Genomic DNA, 24,150 nt, shown 5'->3' on the forward strand with positions numbered 1-24,150 from the left:
TTGATCCTCGATCCGGGAGGATTCCACAGGCCACAGAGAAACTAAGCCCACGAGCCACAGCTGCTAAGCCTACATGCTGCAACCACTGAAGCCCATGCACCTAGAGCTTGTGCCCCACAAGAGAATCCTCACAAGAAGGCCATGCACCATAATGAAGAGTAGCTCCTGATCGCTGCAACTAGAGAAAGCCCACTCACAGCAGTGAAGACCTAGCACAACCAAAAACAAAAAAAGACTTGGGGAAATGTGTATACAGTATACTATTAAATAACAAAGGCTTATTATTACATATGAACATAATCTTTTGCCATTTAAAAATTATTCACTTTTTCCTCAGGTAGTTCGTTTACTTGGTTCAAAAATGAAAAAGCATAAAACCCTACACAACAAAAATGTCTATTTTTTTATTTGTATCTTTCATCATCCTTTCGCCCCACCAAAACCATCACCAGTAAGATAGGAAACCATGTTACTGGTGTCTTATATAGCATCCTAGATGATTTCTTATGCATCTGTAAGTAAATGCAAATAACCCTTTTTCCTTTCCCCTTTTGGACAAATAGTAGCTTGTTATATACATTGATTTACACTTTGATTTTTCATTTTAATACATAAAACTGATCCTTATTCTTTTTTAAAAAAATAGCTGCATAGTATTCTTTTATATGGACTTTCCTGGTGGCTCATTGGTAAAGAATCCACCTATCAAGGCAGGAGACACAGGTTTGATCCCTGGGTCGGGAAAATCCCCTGGAGTAGGGAATGGCAACCCACTCCAGTATTCCTGCTTGAGAAATCCCATGGACAGAGGAGCTTGGTAGGTTGTAGTCCATGGGGATACAAAGAGTTGGACACAACTCAGTGACCACACAACTTTCTATTATATGAATGTAACATGTGAGGTAGCCCTACCACTAGGCGATGAGGCTGTTTCTAATTTTTTGTGATTACAAATAGGGCTGCAATGTATAACTCTGGACATGTCATTTCACACATGGTGCAACTCTAGCTATAGGATAAATTCCTGTAAGTGGAACTGCTGAGTCAAATATTATGTACATTCTCAAAAATCTTGGCCAACGGCCCTCAGAGGTTGTAGTAAATGGAGCTTTCATCAGCCAGGTATGAGGCAAGGCTCTGTTCCCCAACCTCACCCCAACCCCAGCAAAAGTGGTATCATCAAACACTTGAATTTTTGCCAATCTGATAGGGATTTCAACATAGCATTACTTTGCATTTCTTTGTTTATGGGCAAAGTTGAGTCTCTTTGCAAATGTTTACGAACTATTTGGGTCTCTTTTTCTATCAACTGCGTGTATACCATTTTAATTAAAAATGTTCATCTGGAGAAATCCCTGGTGGTCCAGTGGTTAGAACTCGGGGCTTTGACTGCAGGGTTCAATCCTTGGTTGGGGTACTAAGACCCTGCAAGCTGCATGGCACAGCCAACAAAACAACACAAATAAAAAAGTTCCATCTGTGTATTCATTCATTTACAGTGTAAACACTTCTTACATACCAACTCTCTGTTGGACATTATAGGAGCAAGTAAAGGGCTTCCCAGGTGGCAGTACTGGTAAAGAATCCGCCTGCCAGTGCAGGAGACACAGAGATATGGGTTCAGTCCCTGGGTCAGAAAGATCCCCTGAAGTAGGAAATGGCAACCCACTCCAGTATTCTTGCCTGGGAAAATTCCATGGACAGAGAAGCCTTGTGGACTACAGTCCATGGGGCTGAAAAAGTAGTACATGGTTGAGCAATTAAATGCCCACACACACTGTAGGTCCATGAATGAATGAAGCAGGACAAAGGCTAATAGAGTTTTGCCAAGAAAATGCACTGGTCATAACAAACACCCTCTTCCAAAAACACAAGAGAAGACTCTATACATGGACATCACCAGATGGTCAACACCAAAATCAGATTGATTATATTCTTTGCAGCCAAAGATGGAGAAGCTCTATACGGTCAGCAAAAACAAGACCAGGAGCTGACTGTGGCTCAGACCATGAACTCCTTATTGCCAAATTCAGACTTAAATTGAAGAAAGTAGGGGAAACCAATAGACCATTCAAGTATGACCTAAATCAAATCCCTTATTATTATACAGTGGAAGTGAGAAATAGATTTAAGGGCCTAGATCTGATAGAGTGCCTGATGAGCTATGGAATGAGGTTCGTGACATTGTACAGGAGACAGGGATCAAGACCATCCCCATGGAAAAGAAATGCAAAAAAGCAAAATGGCTGTCTGGGGAGGCCTTACAAATAGCTGTGAAAAGAAGAGAAGCGAAAAGCAAAGGAGAAAAGGAAAGATATACACATCTGAATGCAGAGTTCCAAAGAATAGCAAGAAGAGATAAGAAAGCCTTCTTCAGCGATCAATGCAAAGAAACAGAGGAAAACAACAGAATGGGAAAGACTAGAGATCTCTTCAAGAAAATTAGAGATACCAAAGGAACATTTCATGCAAAGATGGGCTCGATAAAGGACAGAAATGGTATGGACCTAACAGAAGCAGAAGATATTAAGAAGAGATGGCAAGAATACACAGAAGAACTGTACAAAAAAGATCTTCACGACCCAGATAATCACGATGGTGTGATCACTGACCTAGAGCCAGACATCCTGGAATGTGAAGTCAAGTGGGCCTTAGAAAGCATCACTACGAACAAAGCTAGTGGAGGTGATAGAATTCCAGTTGAGCTATTCCAAATCCTGAAAGATGATGCTGTGAAAGTGCTGCATTCAATATGCCAGCAAGTTTGGAAAACTCAGTAGTGGCCACAGGACTGGAAAAGGTCAGTTTTCATTCCAATCCCAAAGAAAGGCAATGCCAAAGAATGCTCAAACTACCACACAATTGCACTCATCTCACACACTAGTAAAGTAATGCTCAAAATTCTCCAAGCCAGGCTTCAGCAATATGTGAACCGTGATCTTCCAGATGTGCAAGCTGGTTTTAGAAAAGGCAGAGGAACCAGAGATCAAATTGCCAACATCCGCTGAATCATCGAAAAAGCAAGAGAGTTCCAGAAAAACATCTATTTCTGCTTTATTGACTATGCCAAAGCCTTTGTGTGGATCACAATAAACTGTGGAAAATTCTTCAAGAGATGGGAATACCAGACCACCTGATCTGCCTCTTGAGAAATTTGTATGCAGGTCAGGAAGCAACAGTTAGAACTGGCCATGAAACAACAGACTGGTTCCAAATAGGAAAAGGAGTACGTCAAGGCTGTATATTGTCACCCTGCTTATTTAACTTATATGCAGAGTACATCATGAGAAACGCTGGGCTGGAAGAAACACAAGCTGGAATCAAGATTGCCGGGAGAAATATCAATAACCTCAGATGTGCAGATGACACCACCCTTATGGCAGAAATTGAAGAGGAACTAAAAAGCCTCTTGATGAAGGTGAAAGTGGAGAGTGAAAAAGTTGGCTTAAAGCTCAACATTCAGAAAACGAAGATCATGGCATCCGGTCCCATCACTTCATGGGAAATGGATGGGTAAACAGTGGAAACAGTGTCAGACTTTATTTTTCTGGGCTCCAAAATCACTGCAGATGTTGATTGCAGCCATGAAATTAAAAGACGCTTACTCCTTGGAGGGAAAGTTATGACCAACCTAGATAGCATATTCAAAAGCAGAGACATTACTTTGCCAACAAAGGTCCGTCTAGTCAAGGCTATGGTTTTTCCTGTGGTCATGTATGGATATGAGAGTTGGACTGTGAAGAAGGCTGAGTGCCAAAGAATTGATGCTTTTGAACTGTGGTGTTGGAGAAGACTCTAGAGAGTCCCTTGGACTGCAAGGAGATCCAACCAGTCCATTCTAAAGGAGATCAGCCCTGGGATTTCTTTGGAAGGAATGATGCTAAAGCTGAAACGCCAGTACTTTGGCCACCTCATGCGAAGAGTTGACTCATTGGAAAAGACTCTGATGCTGGGAGGGATTGGGGGCAAGAGGAGAAGGGGACGACAGAGGGGCTATTCCAGTGATGCTGGATGGCATCACTGACTCGATGGATGTGAGTCTGGGTGAACTCCAGGTGTTGGTGATGGACAGGGAGGCCTGGCATGCTGCGATTCATGGGGTCGCAAAGAGTCAGACGAAACTGATCTGATCTGATCTGCTCCTTGTCTCCCGGGATATGTGACCTGGTGGAGAAAGATTTTGAGTTTAACATTGAACTACTTACTGAATATTTATTGGGTTGGCCAGAATGGGTTCCCAAACAAGCTTTATGGCCAACAGAGTACCACATGTACATATTTGCACATCTGTATATGTAACTTATCTATGGAAGAATACTTGGTTATATACTATGAGTTAACAGAGAAGATCTTTGAATAGAAGTGATAGTTTTTCTTTGGGCTTTTCTGTATTTTCTAAGATTTTTGTAATGTCTCAATTACACACATAATATTTACAGTTAGGTGATTTCTCCTTTGTTCAGTTTCTGAATTTTCAAAGTCTTTTTGTTTGCTATTTTACAAAGAATATATATGGTTTTTGCATCTAGGAAAAAGAACTAAGTGATACGAAAACATCATGTATACACATACAAGTTTATATGTATTTTTTAGACAGAGAAAAACACAGGAAAGCATGTTCTTTCTGTATGATAATGATGACATCGAAGAGGAAGACGTAGAAATCTATTTTCAGAGCTCCTAAGTGGTTGGCCAGTGTTCTAGAACTTCCCATCTCAAATTCCAGTGTGGACCTCCACTCACCAGAAAAACTGAGCACTTGTCCCTTCTCAGCTGGGCAACCTCATCCGCATCCAACAAAACAGGAACTGAGCAGTTAGAGTCCTGGAAATCTGGCCGCAGGGCCCAGGGCTGGGAATTTCCCCTTTTCCATAACAGCTTATGGAGAAAGAAATGACAACCCACTCCAGTATTCTTGCCTGGAGAATCCCAGGGACAGAGGAGCCTGGTGGGCTGCCGTCTATGGGGTCACACAGAGTCGGACACGACTGAAGCGAGTTATCAGCAGCAGCAGCGTGCCAGCTTCAGGCTCAGTGTCCAAGGGCGACCCCTGTTGGTGGAATTTAAAAATGCCCATTATTTGTGATAGCTGTTAGAGGAAATTCTAAAGTTAGGAAATCAACCCTGAATATTCGTTGGAAGGACTGTTGCTGAAGCTGAAGCTCCAATACTTTGGCCACCTGATGTGAAGAGCCAACTTACTGGAAAAGACCCTGATGCCGGGAAAGATTGAAGGCAATAGGAGAAGGGTGCAGCAGAGAACAAGATGATTGGATGGCATCACTGACTCAATGGATGTTAAGTCTGAGCAAATTCCAGGAGCTAGTGGAGGACAGGGGAGCCTGGCATGTTGCAGTCTGTGGGGTTGCAAAGAGTCAGACAAGACTGAGCGACTGAACAACAACAACAACAATTAGGACTGGTATCCCTGAGTGGGATTTTCTTGTGGGGTTTGCTGGAAGCCTTGAACGGACAGTACTCACTCCTTACCCTAGCTTCTTCCCAACTCTCCATGCCCCCCTGTTGCCCCAGATTTGTCCACTGTTTGCCTGGGAAAACCAGCAGTGGTGCTTGAAGGATGAAGCCACAGCTGTGGCCGGCTTTTAAATGTCACACAGGGAGGCTGCTTTTGCAGCAAGGACTACCTTTGCTGGCCAGAGAGTAGAGTGTGGTTACTCCTGCTCTAAGTGACAGAGTTAGATCCAGCCAGCTGACTGAAAATACCAGACTTGGGCAGCTTATGGGAGCAGCAAGCAGGCAGACCATTCTACTCTAAGGATGTGGTGGAGGGGGCTTCACCTCCTCTGAGAAAGGTAAGCTGGAGGCAGATGCACATGGAGGCACAGCAGGCTTTCTGGATGGAGTCATACCATTTAAGATTACTTCCTGGGGTTTCCCTGGTGGTCCAGTGGTTAAGACTACATGCTTCCAATGCAGGGGGTATGGGTTCAGTCCCTGATCAGGGAACTAAGATCCCACATGCATCAAGGCCAAAAAAAAATTTTTTTTTCTTTTTAATAAATAAAAAAGATTATTTTCTTCCCTATCTGGAGATTTTGCTGGGGGATTCTGACACGAACCAGAAAACACAGCATGGCCTTTCTTGACCAGCTCCTGTGCCTGCATTTATAAGAACAAGACCTTGGATTGAGGAAAGTATGGGTAGTAATTATGTCAGAGTCATGCTGCCAACATTCATCCAAAAAAAGAACTGCCCACATACCCCGTCCATCACTGAGTGCTGAGTGGAAGTGCTGAATGGAGCTCTGGCTGGAGAATCTGGTTTAAGACACGCAGAGCCTGTTTGTAATTCATCAGCATCATTCTTTCCCCAGGGGCATCAGTCTGTGATAAAGAAAGCTGGACACCGAGGAATGTGCTGGGCATTTCTGGGCTTTGAGAAAACATGACTAAGCACTTCTCAGAGCCCATCAGCAGACAGGAATCCTCCTTTACTGGCTTCTTCTCTCAGAGGCCTGTGATACAGGCGTCTCACCAGAGACCTCGTGTCATGCAGGTCTCCAATCTACTCTCTCCTGATAGGGCGGGGTGGGGGAGGGGGCGGGCGGCGGGGAGCCTGCTTATCACTCTCACTGCTTTAAGCAAGGCTGATTCAAGGTTGGTCCAAGGTCTCCATTTGGACTAAATGCTCAGCATTCTCCAAATGCCTGGTGTCTAGGGGATTTTATTAAGAAAGAAAAGAAATCAGGAATTAAGGAAGGGATGCGGGGGCCCTTGGGTACATTCTATCTAAATTTGCTAGAAAGGAAAGGCTGGGTGGGGGAGAGGCGGGGAGGGGAGAACCTGCCATAGTACCCAGCCTGCTACCTGTCAAGAAAGGCTGAGAATCCTGGTAAGGGACCTAGGGGTGGTCAAGATCAGTTTTCTGAGAAAGGTCTGGAGAGGCAAGGCATTGCTTCCCTAGTTTAGTCAGGTAATTAAGGCTTCTGTCCCAGTGCAGAAAACACAGACACAGAGTCCAGCAGCTTCTGTCTGACTTCAAAGTCTAGACATGGATTCACAGTGCGATGTGTGCTGCCTAGAATGAGAACCGTACCTGCAGAGTCAGTTTTCACTTGCGCTGGAAGGGAAGGGAGAAAGGACTAGCTATTCTAGGAGGATTCCAGTCCACCAGGTGAGTGACTGAGCTGTAAGCTCCAGGAAAGTGGAAGAGGTACAGCAAACAGAGAAGGAGAATGGATGACTCCAAACCACAAAGCAAGTTAGTGGCTGAGTTGGGAGAAGATGCCAGGTGCCCCAGGGCCCTGTTATGGGCTCTTTCCACTAGGACTGTTTCTTCCAGCAGGGAAATATCTAGACCAGTTGTGCCTTTTGATCTGACCCTGGAGGGCCTCAGTGTGTCCAGTCAAAGGTAGAGAGCTCTCCCCCACATACAGGGAGGAGTCTAACTTACTGAAGACCTGCTGTGAACTAGGTACCTGCACTACTGTGCCCTCACATCCTACAAGTTGGTAAGGAAGCAACACCTTTTCCTGATAAGGAAACTGAGGCCCTGGAAGGTTAAGATCCCTGTGAACGTGAAAGTGTTATTCTCTCAGTCGTGTCTGACTCTTTGCAACCTCATGGGCTGTAGCCCACCAGGCTCCTCTTTCCATGGGATTCTTTTGGCAAGAGAACTAGAGTGGGTTGCCATTCCCTTCACCAAGGGATCTTCCTGACCCAGGGATGGAACCCAGGTCTCCCGCATTGCAGGCAGATTCTTTACCGTCTGAGCCACCAGGGAGTGATAAGATCCCCGTCCGCAGTCACATACCTAGCGTGTCTGACTCTGGTTTCAAACCAAGATCTCTTTGACAGAAAAGCCCATGGGTCTTCCACTCGGAGCAACTGCTTAATCTTATGCTAGGATCTCTTTCTAAAGCCACCCTCTCCTTACCAAAGGCAAGCTTGTGTGCCCAACACACAGTGAGGCCAAGCAAACCGAAATGTCGGAATTTGGTGCAAAAAAAGTCTATTGCAGGACCTCAAAACCTGGAACTCCGGGAAGAGTTTCAGCAAAGCATTTTTAAAGGCAAGGTGAGGGACAGGACAAGGTTGGTGGTTGCAAATGTCTTGGTGCAGTAATCTTTGTCCACTGAAATCGGGTCACAGTGTTCCTATAAACCTCCAACAAGACAAATGTTACTCTCTGTTCTGAAACTTTTTCTCTCTCTATGCAAGAACAAGTGTTATCCTCAAAGGTCAGAGCCTTGAGAATGGGCTATCCTTTATATTCCAGGCTACAGGCAACACTGTTAAAGTAATAGAATACAAAGGTTAAAGCAAAAGATACACATCTAATACTGATTCAGATTTGTTCTTCCCTATTACATCCTGATAAGATTAGGAAAAAAAAAATATTCTGAGACTTAATAACCCTGAACCTCATCTCTCCGCGATTCTGTGCTAGGTGCTAGGCTTTCTCCGAGAGAGCCTCTCCCCTCGCTGGTTTGGAGCGGGGATTCAGGCTTACGCACCACGACCCCAAGCCCTCCGAGCGCAAAGAGGCTCTCCGCTGCTAGCCGCGGCTGCTCCTCTCGTGTCCTGGGCTCCAGCGCCCTCACCTGGCTGCTTCCGCCGCCGCCGGCGGACTCCGCGCGCCCGGGTTCCCCCAGGCTCCGCGGGCTCGGGTCTGCGTCTCCCAGAGCGGCCGCCAGAGCCCGCCCGGGTCCGGCCGGGGCCCGGGGCCCCCGCCCGACTTGGGCAAGGGGGAGGCGAGCTTCAGCGGGGGGCGGGTCGGTGGCGCGCGGGCGTCAGGGGCCCCGGGGAGGAGCCAGCCTGGCGCAGCCGGCTGAAGAGCAGGCAGCACTCTATAAAAGCCGCCGCTCTGGCGGGCGGCCGGGGAGCGCGGGCGAGCGCAGCGCGGTGCACCCCGGCTGATCCTGGAGAGGGCCAGCGGCGCGCGGAGCCGGCGGAGCTGAGCGCGGTCAGGGGCTGAACCCCGCTTTCCCGGACGAACTACCACTCGGCTTGCCCGAGTCCCGGGACATAACCGGGCCGGTCAGTGTGCCACCCGACCGCTCTGACCGCAGCGCCTCTGGCCCGCGAGGCGTGAGAGTGTCTCGGCTACCGACCCAGAGGTAAGCGGGCCGGCTCGGCGCGCCGGGGCTGTGTGGACTGCTCAGCCTCAGAGGGGAGGGGAGATGGGGGGTTCGGCGCCTCCACCGGTGTTAGGGAAAACGCACCGCGTCATGGGCTTGTCTGTCCAGTCTGTGCTGTGCTGTCTGTCTGTCTGTCCACGTGTCTGTTGATGGGCACACGTCTGCTGTGGGATTTCTCTGAGGTCGTGTGAGACTTTGCACGGGGCAGGTGCCGGGGGGGCGCCAGTGTCCTCGGAGCGCATCCGGCGGGGAGCAGGTCCCCGTTTTCTGTAGAGTTCCCCCGTTCTGAATGTCTCCGGGGAGATACTTGCGCCCCGAAGTGTCTCGTCGAGGAGTGACTGCTCCGAGGGTCAGATCGCGGAGTCCAGCTCACAGGGAGCCGGCTCACACCGTGCACTAGTGAGCGCGCACCTGGCAACAGGTCTGCGCCCTGCTGCTCGGCTTTGAGCACCATCTTCCTTCTCGTTTCCCCTCCGCCTCCTGCTGCCTCCCCGCGCGCGCTCTCCCCGACGGCGTGAGGCACCCAGCATCGCTCTGGCACACGACGGGTGGAGGTTAATTGAATGTTAGATGACAGGAGAACCCCTACTGGTGTCTAGACTACGACGCTCAACCTGGCATCGCTACAAGAGGGTTCGGCAGTCCCTGGCGAGGAATGTCAGCTCCAAGAAAGGTCAAATAAGGTTGGGAATAAAGACAGGGACCTGGCGGAGCCCAGGCCAGGGCCGTGGCCAGGTCTCCAGCTCGCCACTCTGGGAACCAGGGCCAGAGACACTCTGGAGTGAAGCCGGCGGGACGCATGTGCTCTTGAGAAAGGAGCTCAGTGCGCCGAGGTCCTCCGCCGCAGACTCGCTGTCCGCGCTCTCAAGACCGCCGCGGTTCCCCAAGGGTCCAACACTACGGCCGTCCCAGGCGCGCCGCCAGGAGCCGGGTTTGAGGTCCTGAGTCCTGCTTCGTGCAGCCAAGGCTGCCCACAGGTGAGAAAACCCTTTTAAAACTGAACTTTTGATGTGTGAGCCAGTGCCTGGCTGCAGGCTGGGAGCGAGTCTGTCTCTCCATTCCGGCGGTCTGGAGCGTGATCCCGGGCGCGCCCGGGGGCGGGAGCCGGCGGCTCTGCGTGCCCAGGCGCGGCGCCACCATGGACAGCTCCCAGCCGCTTCCTCCACTCCCGGTCGGTGGCCCTGGGTCTCCGGGGAAGTGGCGCGGCTTTCCTTCCAGACTCGGAGAGTAGGGGTACAGGGCAGGTGGAGAAGGGCCGATGGTCTGCGGGAGCCCTCGGGATCCCGTCCCGAGGCGACGTGAGCCACTCAGGAGGATAAAGGAAGCCTGGGTGGTTTGTGACCTGCTCCGAGATCGCCCTGAAGCTGAGCTCTTACCCGACTTTCAGTGTGGTGTCGTGGGGGGCTTCTCTGCAGCACCACGGGGCCCTCCGAGGTGTTGTAATTGTGCAACGCACGCTGAGACAGTGAGATGGTGCCAGACCTAATTAGAGACCACCCCCCCCCCCAAACTGTTTTAGGCGTTTGACATAGGATCATATTCCGCATTATTAAATTCTTTAGTAAATACGGTACCGGAAGGCGATACTAGTTTCACAGTTACAGGGACAGAATGGAGAAAAAGCAGATAGATCACGTTTACAGAGAATGAGTTTGGATGCTTTTGCAAAAGCAGCTGTGCTGTTTTCCGAGCCCAATCGCTTCCTCCCAGGCGCATAACACTCTTAAAGAGGCTTCCATTGGTTCCTCTTTAGCCCAGTAGAGCATTTTGCAAGTTGGCTGCCTGGAAACAGGCTGCAGAGAACCTGTAGGAGTTAATCTGGGCAAATTAAACATCTCCGTTCTCTGATAAGAAATGACATTGGCTGAGGCTCTTCTTTTTGTAATTTTTCAGCTATGTAGAAGATGTAGCTTCCTTCATCTTAACATCGCCAGAAACTCAGAAGATCTGCTTCTGTTTGTGTCTGGTAGAAGGCCTATAGAGAGTAAAAACACTCAAGCATCTTTATTCATTTTTGAAGACAGCTTGTGTGACTTTTCAAAAGTTGCTTAAACTCTGTCTATTTCCCCAATATGGAAACCGGGGACAACACAACCAACCTTGCAGAGTTGCCAGTGAGAATTAAGTAGTAAAATGTAAAGCACTTATATCCATGCTAAACACAAAGAAAGCTCTTAAAATGGTAGTGATTATAAGTATATTTTACTTTTTTTTTTTTTGCCATGCCACTCAGCATGCAGGATCCTAGCTCCCCAACCAGGGATCAAACCCATGCCCCTGCATTGGGTGCTCAAACTCTCAACCCCTGGATCACCAGGGAAGTTCCCAGAGGTATATTTTAAAGTCGGTTGTGCACTGCTTTTGGATTACATTCACCAGCCCTCTGCTGTCTCTCCTAACCTAGTGATTGTTTGATAGGGACTCCAGCTCCACTTTATATTCATGTTCGAGAACTTGTCGATAGAAATGATGAAAGTGCTGAAGTTGATTACAGTGTTGGAAAAAACAAAAGCAACAACAACAGCAACAACAACAAAAAAACCCTAACGTGTTCACCAAAGATCAGTGGAAGAATGTTTGCATGAAACAAATCAGTTGCCTGTTTTCCCCACCTGTGCCACTTGGAGAAAGTAAGTCATTTTCAAAATGTTATCACAGCCCTCTGGTTGAGATGATCTATTCTTCCTGATCCTTCTCTCAGAGGAATTCAGGATCTTCTGAGGGAACTCCTTGTCCTCTTGGAGGTGAGGTTCCCTTGGGTATTGATGGGAAGTGCCCACTGCAGCCCCATTTCTTGATTCCTGGAGGATGAAGTGTGGGGTCGATGTACTAGGGCAGCATATGGTCTAGGAGACCCCTGAATGGTTGCTCCTAGTCAGGAGGCACGTGCCCTTGTGTTTGAACCTTGCTTGACTGTGAGACCTGGACCAAAACACTACCATACTCTGCCTGGAGCATTGCCACTTAGGTGGTCACAGATAGATCTGAAGATTTCCTCCAGCTCTGTCTTTGAGGTTCTGTCTGGTGTGCTCAATCATGTCTAATTCTTTGCAACCCTGTGGACTATAGCCCTCCAGGCTCCTCTGTCCATAGGATTCTTCAGGCAAGAATACTGGAGTGGGTTGCCATGCCCTCCTCCAGGGGATCTTCCTGACCCAGAGCTCAAACCCTCATCTCCTGCATTGGCAGATGGATTATTTACCACTGAGTCAAGTTGAATATGTGACATCATGCAGAAGTTTGGATAATGGAGTTGTACTGAGTCCAATCTCACAGTTAGATTTTTTTTTCCTACAAAAAGTATGGGTGTACATGTGGGTGTCTGTGTGTGTTTCCACCAGTTTTACATTCTGATGCTCTTAGATTTTCCATATATATATATATTTTTTCCTTAGTAGATCAAAGTCATCTCAGCTCCCTCCATCTGGAAGGAGTGGAACTGATGGATGCAGTCCACGGATTCTGGGAATCTTTCGTCTATCTGGTGATGTGAATGATGACGTGGGCCCTGGCTGAACTTGAAATCATGATTCTCTTCTCTGGACTCCTGTATTGTTCCAGTTTCCAGCACACAAGACTTACTGGTAGGAAAACTATCTAACTACAGAATCCTTTTGGAGTAGAGGGCCAAAGAAGGGGAGGGACTGGTGTGAGAGACAGAAAGAGGCTTTTCCTGGATCCTGTAGTATTCTGTCTGCTGCAGCAGCTTCTGAGTGGCTGGGACAGACAGATGAAATAGCAAGTGTGGCATTAAGTGGGGATGGCTGGCGGGCTGATGGGGGTGACTCTCAGCATCTTTTGAGGCCTGCTGCTTAAGTGACCCCCTTTTAATACCTCATGTGGTATTGATGGAGCAGCACAGTTTGATAAACACATTTTGCATTTATAGTTATAACTCAAAAGATAAATACAAGCATGTTGATTTCTAAAAGAAACAAAGTTATGTTTATGGGTCAAATCCACAAGACCTCATATCCATGATCAGTCTAGGTAACATCTCTCTCTTTTTTAAAGTTTTTAATTAAATAATTTGACCATACTGGGTCCTATTGAATGGGCGTGAGTTTGAGCAAACTCCAGGAGATAGTAAAGGGCAGGAAAGCCTGGTATGCTTTAGTCCATGGAGTCGCAAAGAATTGGACACGACTGAGCCACTGAACAACAACAAGCCTGGGTCCTAGTCGAAGCATGCAAGATCTTTAGTTGTAGCATTTAAACTCTTAGTTTCAGTGTGTGGGATTTAGTTCCCTGGCTAGGGATCGAACCTGGGCTCCCTGCTTTGGAAGCTTGGAGTCTTAGCCACTGGACCACCAGAAATCCCTACATCTCTCTTTCCACATGATGGCAAATACCAAAATGGTTCATCTCCTCCAGATATTGCATCAGTTGTCTCCTTTTGCTGCATTTTTGATCATTATATGGAAGCAACTCAGTTCTTTTCAACAGGGAACAGGAAGTGATTACATTCTTACTCTCCTGTGTCTGGTTAGGTTAGTAGGAGATTAGGATGGTAATGGGTCTAGGCAGAGACTGAGTTCCTTTTTACTGTTTTGCCGGCTGATCAGCTGGGCCCAGAGCCTCCTTTCCCAAGAGCATGGCAAATGGACATTTTGGTAAATTGGACAGAATTGTGGTGCCTGTTGGGCTTCTCTGGTGGCTCAGCTGGTAAGAACCCGCCTGCCAATGCAGGAGACCCAAGAGACTGGGGTTCAATCCCTGGGTGGGGAAGATCACCTGGAGAAGGAAATGGCAACACGCTCCAGTTTTGTTTATTATTCTTAATTTACTTATTTTTATTTGGAGAATAATTGATTTACAATATTGTGGTGTTGTTTTTTTGCCATACATCAACATAGATCAGCCATAGATATGTATATGTCCCCTCCCTCTTGAACCTCTTTCCCACTTCCCACTCAAGTATTTTTGCCTGGGAAATTGCATGGACAGAGGAGCGTGTTGAGCTAGTGCGTGGGGTTGCAAGTTCAGATACCACTGAGCACGCACGCGCACACCTGGTACATTATCACAGTGAGTCTTATTAACATCTGCACTTCCAGGGGCTCTCCTAGCCTCTCTGGGAGGTTCCCTATCCTCTTTCCGCTCTCTGCTTTGGTACCAGGCTTCATTCAGACTTGGCTCTTTGGAAGAGAGGCTGCCTGCAGAGAAATGTCATCAAATATACATTTGCTTTCTGCTTTGTACCCTCGGTGCCAGGAAACTCACTTCCCCACCCCAAGGGAGAGAAGCTGTGACTCTCCCCTCCTATGTTACCTTCCAGGGCCCCTCTCTAGGCTCAGTTTGGCTCCAAGCATCTGAGTCCACCTCTCCCTTCCCATCCCTTGCAGGTGAGGGAGCGAGGTTTGTGTGTGGCGGAGCCCAGGCAGCCACCTCCCCCACCTACACTCACTCAGAACAGGTTTCCGCTCTCCAGCTCCGGACAGTCTGGCTCCTCATGTGGGGAAATTGCTGAGGCATTATCTGAATCTTTCACAAGGACAGCCACATGATAGATATAACTTGGGTTTAAAGTGCTTTGACCAGACAACAGCTTTTGCAAACCCTAAGAATTTCTTTCCTTCAGCTGTCCACAGAAGAGCTTAGCCATTAGGCATTTTCTGTCACAGGGAAGGCCCATCTAGAAAAGGGTCCTTCTGGCATGCAAAGTATTTGTGCTAGACTATTGCCTCTCTTGTCTCTATTCATCATCGGGGGGAGGGCGCGGTGTGGGGCAGGGGGGTGCTGACTTCTCCAGGAGCCTACTATAATATGTGGCCTTTTCTGGGATCAGGAGTTCATGCTGGTGGCCTGAGACTTTATGGCTATGAGGACAGACCCAGCCCGTGGGGCTTCCTAGGTAGCACTAGTGGTAAAGAACCTGCCTGCCAGTGCAGGATACTTAAGAGACCTGGGTTCAATCCCTATGTTGGGAAGATCCCCTGGAGGAGGAAACGACAACCCACTCCAGTATTCTTGCCTGGAGAATCCTCACGGACAGAGGAGCCTGGTGGGCTACAGTCCATAGGATTGTGAAGAATTGGACACGACTGAAGCAACCTAGCTCAACATGTGGAACCAAGGAAGGTACCATGGCAGAGTTTTTTAGACTCGAACGTGCAAGCAAGTCACTGGGGCGCTAGTAAAAATGCAAATTCTGATCAGACAGATCTGGGGGGTGGGGCCAGCATCTGCATTTCTGACAAGCTCCCAGGTGATGCTGCTGGTCCACGAGCTTTCTTTGGGTCACCAGGGCCTACATCATTGCTGGCATTTTGTGACACTAATACGACTTTTTTTTTTTTTAAGGTCTTCATACTTAAAAAAAAATGTATTTATTTATTCATTGGCTGTGTTGGGTCTTTGTTGCTGCTCAGGCTCTTCTGTAGTTGTGGTGTATGGCCGTCTCATTGCAGTGATTTCTCTTGTTGCAGCTCATAGGCTCTAGAGCGCAGGCTCAGTAGTTATGGTACATGGGCTTAGCTGCTCCAGGCATGTGGGATCTTCCTGGATCAGGGATCGAATGTGCATCTCCTGCAATGACAGGCAGATTCATTACCACTGAGCCACCGGGGAAGCCCTAACTCAACTCGTTTTGGTGTAGTTAGAGTCCATTTCTGATGTCCAAGTAGATGGGGCCCAGCTGGCCGGTGTCCTTCTAATGACCTGCTAACGACCCTTCAAATTCTTGGAGATAATTATTGTCACTCCTAAGCTGTCTTATCAGTAGACTAAATATCTTGAACCCCTTTGAGTTTCCCCTTTTCCCGGTCATAATAAATTTTCCAAAGCTCCCTGGGCCAAGTTACTTTTAAGTGCAAGACCATTGTGAAAATGGCAATTTATCTTTGCCTGGCAGAGGCATTTGAGTGTAATTTTGGTGGTATTAAGAGATCACTTGGGGAATTTCATCTCAGTCCTCTTCCAGACACTGAGAATGCGTGTTTACATTTCAACAACTTTATTTGACTCTGAAGACACAACTGGTTTTTTTTTTTTGGAACCTGAAAATGAAATTTAGGCTCAATGATCTTCCTCAACTGCCCTCCCTATGGCATTACTGTGGGGATGAACTGGCCATTGGAGATGCCCCCTGCAGCCCAAGATGCAGGTATGCAACTGCATTTAGTCGCCACTGATGCATCCGGGAGCAGGGAAGAAATTGACTACTGGTTTGAGCATCTTCTAAGGGGAGACCCTGTGTTAGCCATGAAGGAGGCATAGTTGAATAAGTGATCTCTGTCCTCCAGAGCTAACAGTCCCATGAAGGGGTTGTTGTTGTTTAGTCACTCAATCGTGTCCAGCTCTTTGTGGGCCCATGGACTGTAGCCTGCCAGGCTCCTCTGTCCATGGGATTCTCCAGGCAAGAATACTGGAGTGTGTTGCCATTTCCTTCTCCAGGGGATCTTCCTGGACCAGAAATCAAACTCGTATCTCCTGCATTGGCAGGCAGATTCTTCACCACTGAGCCACCAGGGAAGCCCCCACATGGAGAAGCAAACATCCAAATCAGCGGTTGCCATGCAGTGTGACCAGGGCTAGGACAGATGGGTCAGGAGGTGTGGTGGGCAGAGGGCCTGCTTGGGGGCAGGCAAAGCCAGGGGTCATCCCTTGAGAAGCTCCCCTGAGAAGTGGCATGAGAAGAGGTGCATCTAGAAGGATTAGCAGGAGTTTACAGGGCTTTTCTGGGGCTTCTCAGATGGCTCCGTGGTAAAGAATCCACCTGCCAATGCAGGAGATGCAGGTTTGATCTCTAGGTTGGGAAGATCCCCTGGAGAAGGAAATGGCAACCAGCTCCAGTATTCTTGCCTGGCAAATCCCACAGATAGAGGAGCCTGATGAGCTACAGTCCATGGGGCCACGAAAGAGTTGGACACAGCTGAGCAACTGAGCACACACAGAGGAATTTTCTGGTGAGGCAAATGTGGAGAGTAGAGTTCAGAAGGCATTCTATGCAGAGAGGAGGCCATGCAGAAAAATCCAGAAGCACAGTCAGTTCAGTTCAGTCACTCACTTGTGTCTGACTCTTTGCGACTCCATGGACTGCAGCATGCCATGCGGGAAAATGCGGAGGCCATGCAGAAAAATCCAGAAGCACAGACAGGCCTAAACATTTCATTTCTTGCAACCCTTCAGTTGCATGAAGTTCTGTAGCTGCCTCAGGTGCATGAACTCTCTAAAGCTGAAGAGAGAGAACATCCCTCTGGGCAACTGTAGGTCTCTGGAGCCTTTGTCTCTCGGGTCAGTGGTTTAAAACTACTTTAACCATAAATTTTTTTTTTCTACAAAATCTTACTAAATCCAGTTTACTAACCAGAGAAAACGTGGCTGTGGCTGTGAGGGTTTGGGTTTTGTCTTGTGGCCTCTAAAGAATTCCACAGAACTGTAGGGGTTCCATGGAGCATGGTTTGGAAACCTCTGTCCTGGAGAATTTTTCATTGCTTTTGGCAGTCCTATGAAGAGTGTTATCTTAGTTTTATTGTGATTGGTCTTGCTGTGCTTCTTGACATTCTGGATGCCTTGCTGGTTGTTGTGTCAATAGTTGTCAGTGGAAGGAAACCAGAATTGTCCTGTGTGACACTGACAAATGTGGGGCACACGGGCTCCCCGTGAGAAAGGGAGTGTGGCAGGTGCTGGCTCAGAAGTCTCCAGCAGTAGCTGTCCACCGGGGGAAGCAAAGAGAGCAGTGAGCTTCTTGCAGAAATGGGCTTTTTTACTTGCAACCTTGTCTAACTGTCCAAGACTTTTCAGATTCTAAAAAAGTTGGCAAGGGAAAAAAATAAAAGCATATTTCTGGGTATAAGACTCAACAAATTCTACCGAGGCTCTCGCATCTCTTTTCATCTGTGTAAACTAGCCAAATGTAAAATTTAAAGGCAGGATGTTTTTGAGAGTGAATTTTGAAAAGGGACTGTTAAGCCAGAAGCTTAAGAATAGAAAAGTTCCACTGGCCCAGGGTGAGGCGGAAGGTTCCAGTTCAAGCTGGAGCTCCTGTGTGTGTCTTACAAAGCTCTCTCAAAGGAGAAAATTGATGCTCTAAATGGAACAATGCCCGAAGGGAGCCCCACCCCTCACTGATGGATGGTCCTTGTCCTTAGAAAGGGATCTGAAGAACTCCCTGTATGCACTGTGTGGGCGTGCATGCTAAGTCACTTCAGTCGTGTCCGATTCTTTGTGACCCTGTGGACTGTAGCCCACCAGGCTCCTCTGTCCATGGGATTCTCCAAGCAAGAATACTGGAGTGGGTTGCCATTTCCTTCTCCAGGGGCTCTTCCTGACTTGGGGATCGAACCCCTGTCTCATGTCTCCTGTGTTGGCAGGTGGATTCTATATTAGTAGCACCACCTAGACACAGAGCAAGCTCTAAAAGCATCATCATGTGACTGATTTAAGGTGACGAATGTGAGGTATGCTCAGTCTAGAGAGCACTACTGGGTACTTGAGAAACCCTGAGGGAGGGAAGGGACAGCGAGGGTTCCTTTCAGGATATACACGTGCTGTTGCCTGGGGCTGTGTCTGCTGCCAGACCAACAACCCACTGAACTAGGCAGTGTCAAGAAAGAGCTGGTGATCAGCAGCCTCTCTATCCAGATGGTCTTGTGTCCAAGGGTCTTGACATCAGTGCCCATTGCTTTGGAAACTGGTCCACCAGGAACTATAGGATTGACTCCCAAACTGTGAGGATTCAGCTTCCTCTAGCTTCCTAGGGCTGGCCTTACACAGGCTCTTAGGTTGCCCTGAGTTGTCAGGCCAGGTGACCAATGACACTGGCTTCCTAGATCCCACAGGACTGTCTGATGGATGGCCACTGATGAGCCTGAGCTGTCTACTTGGTTGCAGCGGCTACTGCCCGGCTCTCACCCCGCTGCGTGCCCTCCTTCTCTCTGGTCCCCGGAGGGGGCAATGGTGCCTGCATGTGAATGATGAGGACACTGATGCCCAAGGGTTTGGAGCTGGTACAGAATGATCTATTTTTTTTTTTTTCCTGCATGGTACGTAGAACTTCCCAGACCAGGGATTGAACCTGCGCCCTTGCAGTAGAAACTAGCAGAGTCTCAACCCCTGGACCATGAGGGAAGTTACAGGAGGACATCTTGGATGTCTGTCTAGCTCTTAGTCCAGTGCATCAGTAACCCGCCTTCTTTCCAGGGCTCTTGTCCTTGCTGTGTAGTAGGGGCCATTATTCCCAGCTTGGTCTCCTTGAACTCCCCTAATTCTTGGGGCTTAGAACCCAGAGCTTCTCAGGCAGACAGTGGCCATGCAGAGCAGTTCCCCATCCTGTAAAGAACAACAAGAATGAACCTCGAAAGGACTGAGCCAAGGGAGCAGATTTAGGCAAACCGTTAACATTTTTTGTTTGAAAAACAAACTGGTGGTTTATGACGAGCCTGTTTCAAAGCCGGCTGTGTTATAACCACTGAGTAATTCACTCGTGTGTCAATTTTCCAAAGGATTGGGTTCAGGAAAACCTCAAACATAGTGGCTAAGTACTTTTCCTTTCCTTTAAAAATTGTGTTTATTTTGGGAGGAATTTAATCCATATGTTTCAGATCTATTTCCATGTTACTCAGCAAAAGGTTGTTTTTTCTGCCCAGCATCGCTAAGCCATGAGTCCACTTGGTTCCTTTCTCTTCCCTTCCCACAGCCATCCCCAAGCTTCACCCAACGGGTACTCACAGCTGAGCCCCAGGCTTGTGGCTGGTCAATTCTATAGCCTTTTGTGTGTACGAAGTGCTGAGTCACTTCAGTCATGTCCAACTCTGACTCCCATGGACTGTAGCCCGCCAGACTCCTCTGACCATGGGATTCTCCAGGCAAGGATACTGGAGTGGGTTGCCATGCCCTCCTTCAGGGGATCTTCCTGACCCAGGGATCAAACCCATGTCTCTTGTATTTCCTGCATTGGCAGGAGGGTTTTTTGTTTTTGTTTTTGTTTTTTTTTTACCACTAGTGCCACCTGGGAAGCCCATTTTATGAGACACAAGCAACTGTAGGTCCTGGAGGCAAAAAGAAAAACCAGTGATACTATTTCTGTCTTTCTTGAAAAATTTGACATTTGATTCACTACAGATTTCTGGCATTTATTTAGATTGTTAAATGTTGTGATACAATATTAGTTACATTGATTGACTGAGTTTTTGGTCCTATCTTAAATTTTGCATCTTTGCCTCAACTTTCTTCTGACTAACCTCCTTCAGGGCTCTTTCCTGTTGGGAAGTCAAAGTCCTTATCATCAGTGCTGGTTCTGTTCTGGTATTTTCTGGTGCAGAGCTCTCTGTGATGACCTAGAGTGGTGGGACTGGGGGTGGGTGCAAAGCTCAGGACGGAGGGGATATAGGTATACATATAGCTGATTCGCTTTGTTGTACAGCAGAAACTAATACAACATTGTAAAGCAATTATACTCTAATAAACCATATATATAAATACATATAAATAGATCATATGGTTGTCTTATAAGAATGAAAACAGATCAATAGGAGGATAAATGCCCTACAGATATTTTTCAATATGTATGAACATTTTATGTATGACATGTGCTGTGCTAAGTCACTTCCGTCGTGTCCAAATCTTTGCAAGCCTGTGGACCATAGCCCTCTAGGCTTCTCTGTCCATGGGATTCTCCAGGCAAGAATACTGGGGTGGGTTGCCATTTCCTCCTCCAGGGGATCTTCCTGAACTAGGGTTTGAACCTGCATCTCCTGCATTGCAAGCGGATTCTCTGAGCCACTCTGAGCCATTCTCTGAGCAATTCTCATTGCTGAGCCACCAGGGAAGCTCCAATGTAAGACATGAAAGTGAAAGTGAAGTCGCTCAGTCGTGTCTGACTCTTTGCGACCCCATGGACTGTTGCCTATCAGGCTCTTCCGTCCATGGGATTTTCCAGGCTAGAGTGCTGGAGTGGATTGCCATTTCCTTCTCCAGGGGACCTTCCCGACCCAGGAATCGAACCCGGGTCTCCCGCATTGCAGGCAGACGCTTTACCATCTGAGCCACCAAGGAAGCCTGAGTCGCTCAGTCGTGTCCGACTCTTTGCGACCCCATGGACTGTGTAGCCTATCAGGCTGCTCTGTCCATGGGATTTTCCAGGCAATAGGACTGGAGTGGATTGCCATTTTCTTCTCCAGAGGATCTTCCCGACCCAGGGATGGAACCCAGGTCTCCCGCATTGTAGACTGACGCTTTACCGTCTGAGCCACCAGGGAAGTCCATAATGTAAGACATGCTGCTGCTGCTGCTGCTGCTGCTAAGTCGCTTCAGTCGTGTCCAACTCTGTGCGACCCCATAGATGGCAGCCCACCAGGCCCCGCCATCCCTGAGATTCTCCAGGCAAGAACACTGGAGTGGGTTGCCATTTCCTCCTCCAATGCATGAAAGTGAAAAGTGAAAGTGAAGGCAGTATCAATTCAGTGAGGGAGAATGTGGTTTGTTCAGTAAACATATCTGGGTATTACTATTTTTTACAGAAAGAGATCAGTATCAGAGACAGGGGAGCAAGCTTTGGGGATGCTAAATGTGCCTCTGGCTCTTAACCTACCTGTTGATTTGAACTGGGGGTGTAGGAGTCTTAGGGAAAGTGGAGGAGAGGCGTGTGGGTCCTCTCTAGACATCCATGTGATCTGAAGCTGATATTTTCCCTTTTCCGTTGCTTGTCTTCCGTTCTGGGGAGAGAGGAATTGTGGTGTTCCATGGTAAGTATTTTGCCAATTATGCTGGACTGATGTTTCACTGTGGCTGTGAGTTCTTAAGAAGGCATTGCGTTCACAAGATTTCTCAATTCAGTTCCTGGGAACAAAAGAGAAAGCAGTTATAGGAGCTGGGCTTCGGAGCTTTCATAGCAAGGATTTCTTCGCAGTGAAGTGATTTTGTGGAAATAAAAAGTACGGCCATCTCGGAGGCACCGACTTGGTTCCCAGCATTGAGGAACCTCAGAGTTTCCTTTGATGACCTAACTGTGGGCTGTGTATATACTTGAACTTACTTGGTGGCAGAGCTGAAATCTGTTTTTAATTTTAAAATCATTGGGCAATGTTGTTACAAATGGTAATAGATAAACATGTCCCAGGATTTTCTGAGAAGGACCGGTGCCAGTGAAGTTCATTTTTACTTTAAACATGCCCCACATACAGTTACTTTAAATAAGAAACTATTTTTAACACGGAGAAGAAATGATGTTTCTATTGAATCTTGCCTATTAAGTGTGAGCTTGAGCTTCTGCTCTGCTATTGTTTGAGGACATCACCTTTCCAAGGTCTGGAGATCAGAGAGGTGTAGAGTCATATTTTGGTTTTATTTTTCTTTTTTGGATGAGCCTCCCAGCTAGGGGTTGCATTCCGCCACCTCACCCCTTCCCCTCTTTTTTTGGCCAGGGCACACGGCAGGTGGGATCTTAGTTCCCCGACCAGGGGTTGAACCCTGGGCCCTCAGAAGTGAGAGCTTGAATCCTGACCACTGATCCACCTGAGGTCACTCGCCTGGGTGTGATGGAGTTGGCAGAGGGACCCAGGTCTGTGTGAATCTGAAAGCCCGTGCTCCAAATAATGACTGAAGTTGCTTGATTCTTAAATTTTGAGGAAGCACGCTTAGGGGACTTCTGTAATTCATAGTAAAGCATTTTGAGAATAACAGGAGTTTTGAGAATAACAGGTAACCCAAACACAGTTGTTGATTCACCAGTTCTTTCAGGACACCTAGGATTCAGAAATGACTTCATGACATTTCCGTGCCATGGAGAAGCTCTCAGTTGAGAAGATGGGTAGGCCTTCAGGTACCTACAATCTGTGCTGTAAATGGGTGGACAGTATGGAAGCACTGCAGATTGATGAGAAGTAACTTTACTGGGGAAAGAGACAAGGTGTCATGGAGGCAGTGTTTTTTTTGAGTATACAATGTTGTGCTAGTTTCTGCACAATATACTAATGTATAGTGACTCAGCTATACATTTACATATACCCCCTCTTTTTCGGATTTCCTTTGCATTTAAGTCATTACAGAGCACTGAGGAGAGTTCCCTGTGCTCTACAGTAGGTTCTTATTAGGCCTCTATTTTATATACAGTAGTGTGTGTATGTCAATCCCAATCTCCCACTTCGTCCTACCCCCCTTCCCCTCGTAGTGTCTGTATGCTTGTTCTCTATGTCCATGTCTCTATTTCTCCTTTGCAAAAATGGTTAGTCTATACCATTTTTCTAGATTCCACATATATGCATTAATATATGATATTTGTTTTTCTCTTTCTGACTTTACTCTGTATAACAGTTTCTAGGTCCATCCACATCTCTGCAAATGGCACAATTTCATTCCTTTTTATGGCTGGGTAATACTCCATTGTATATATGTACCACATCTTCTTTATCCTTTCCTCTGGTGTTGGACATTTAGGTTGCTTTCATGTCCTGGCTATTGTAAATAGTGCTGCTATGAGCATTTTTGTGCATGTATCTTTTGTAATTATGATTTTCTCAGGGTATATGCCCAGCAATGGGATAGCTGGATCATACAGTAGTTCTGGTTTTGTTTTTTTTTTTTTAAGGAATTTCCATGCTGTTCTCCACAGTGGCTATACCAATTTACATTCCCACCAACAGTATAGGAGGGTTCCCTTTTCTTCACACCCTGTCCAGCATTTATTGTTTGTAGATTTTTGATAATATTGTTTGATTGGGCTTTGAAGGAGGATCTGGTTTGCTGGCTGGAGGAGAGAAGGTTAGGAGGGAAGGACTAGCCTGAATTTAGTTTCAAGAATCCAGAAATCAGATATTTGGGGGAAGGTCTAGGAGTTCCCTGGAAATGAGACCGTAAAAGTGAGGACAGGTGATGGTGGTCCTTAAAAGCTGAGTCAGGGCATTTTTGCCTGTGACTTTGATGAGGGGCAGGGTGTAATCAGGAGGTGGACACTAGACCATTGCTCCTGGTGGCAGGTGGCTTGGGTGTCCCTCACTTCTGAGGGTAGTGTTCTTGGCAGGAAGTCCATTCGAGAATACCAGTTCTCACCTGAGAATGTACTTCCTAGGGTCCGGTGAAGGCATTAAGAACTGCACTGCCTATAATGAAA

At 47.4% G+C, this 24,150-nt stretch overlaps 1 protein-coding gene across 2 annotated transcripts in view; it reads left to right on the plus strand.

The window, feature by feature from the left end:
• The first annotated feature begins 8,826 nt into the window (after window positions 1-8,826).
• CEMIP (cell migration inducing hyaluronidase 1) overlaps window positions 8,827-24,150 on the plus strand; it is a 161,205-nt gene continuing 145,881 nt past the window's right edge. For both annotated transcript variants that reach the window (XM_019983941.2, XM_019983942.2), the window contains exon 1: window positions 8,827-9,080. The gene's annotated coding sequence lies outside the window, so the exon portion shown is untranslated. The remainder of the gene's footprint in view (window positions 9,081-24,150) is intronic.

The sequence above is a fragment of the Bos indicus genome, chromosome 21 (assembly GCF_029378745.1).
Source record: "Bos indicus isolate NIAB-ARS_2022 breed Sahiwal x Tharparkar chromosome 21, NIAB-ARS_B.indTharparkar_mat_pri_1.0, whole genome shotgun sequence".
Taxonomy (NCBI): domain Eukaryota; kingdom Metazoa; phylum Chordata; class Mammalia; order Artiodactyla; family Bovidae; genus Bos; species Bos indicus.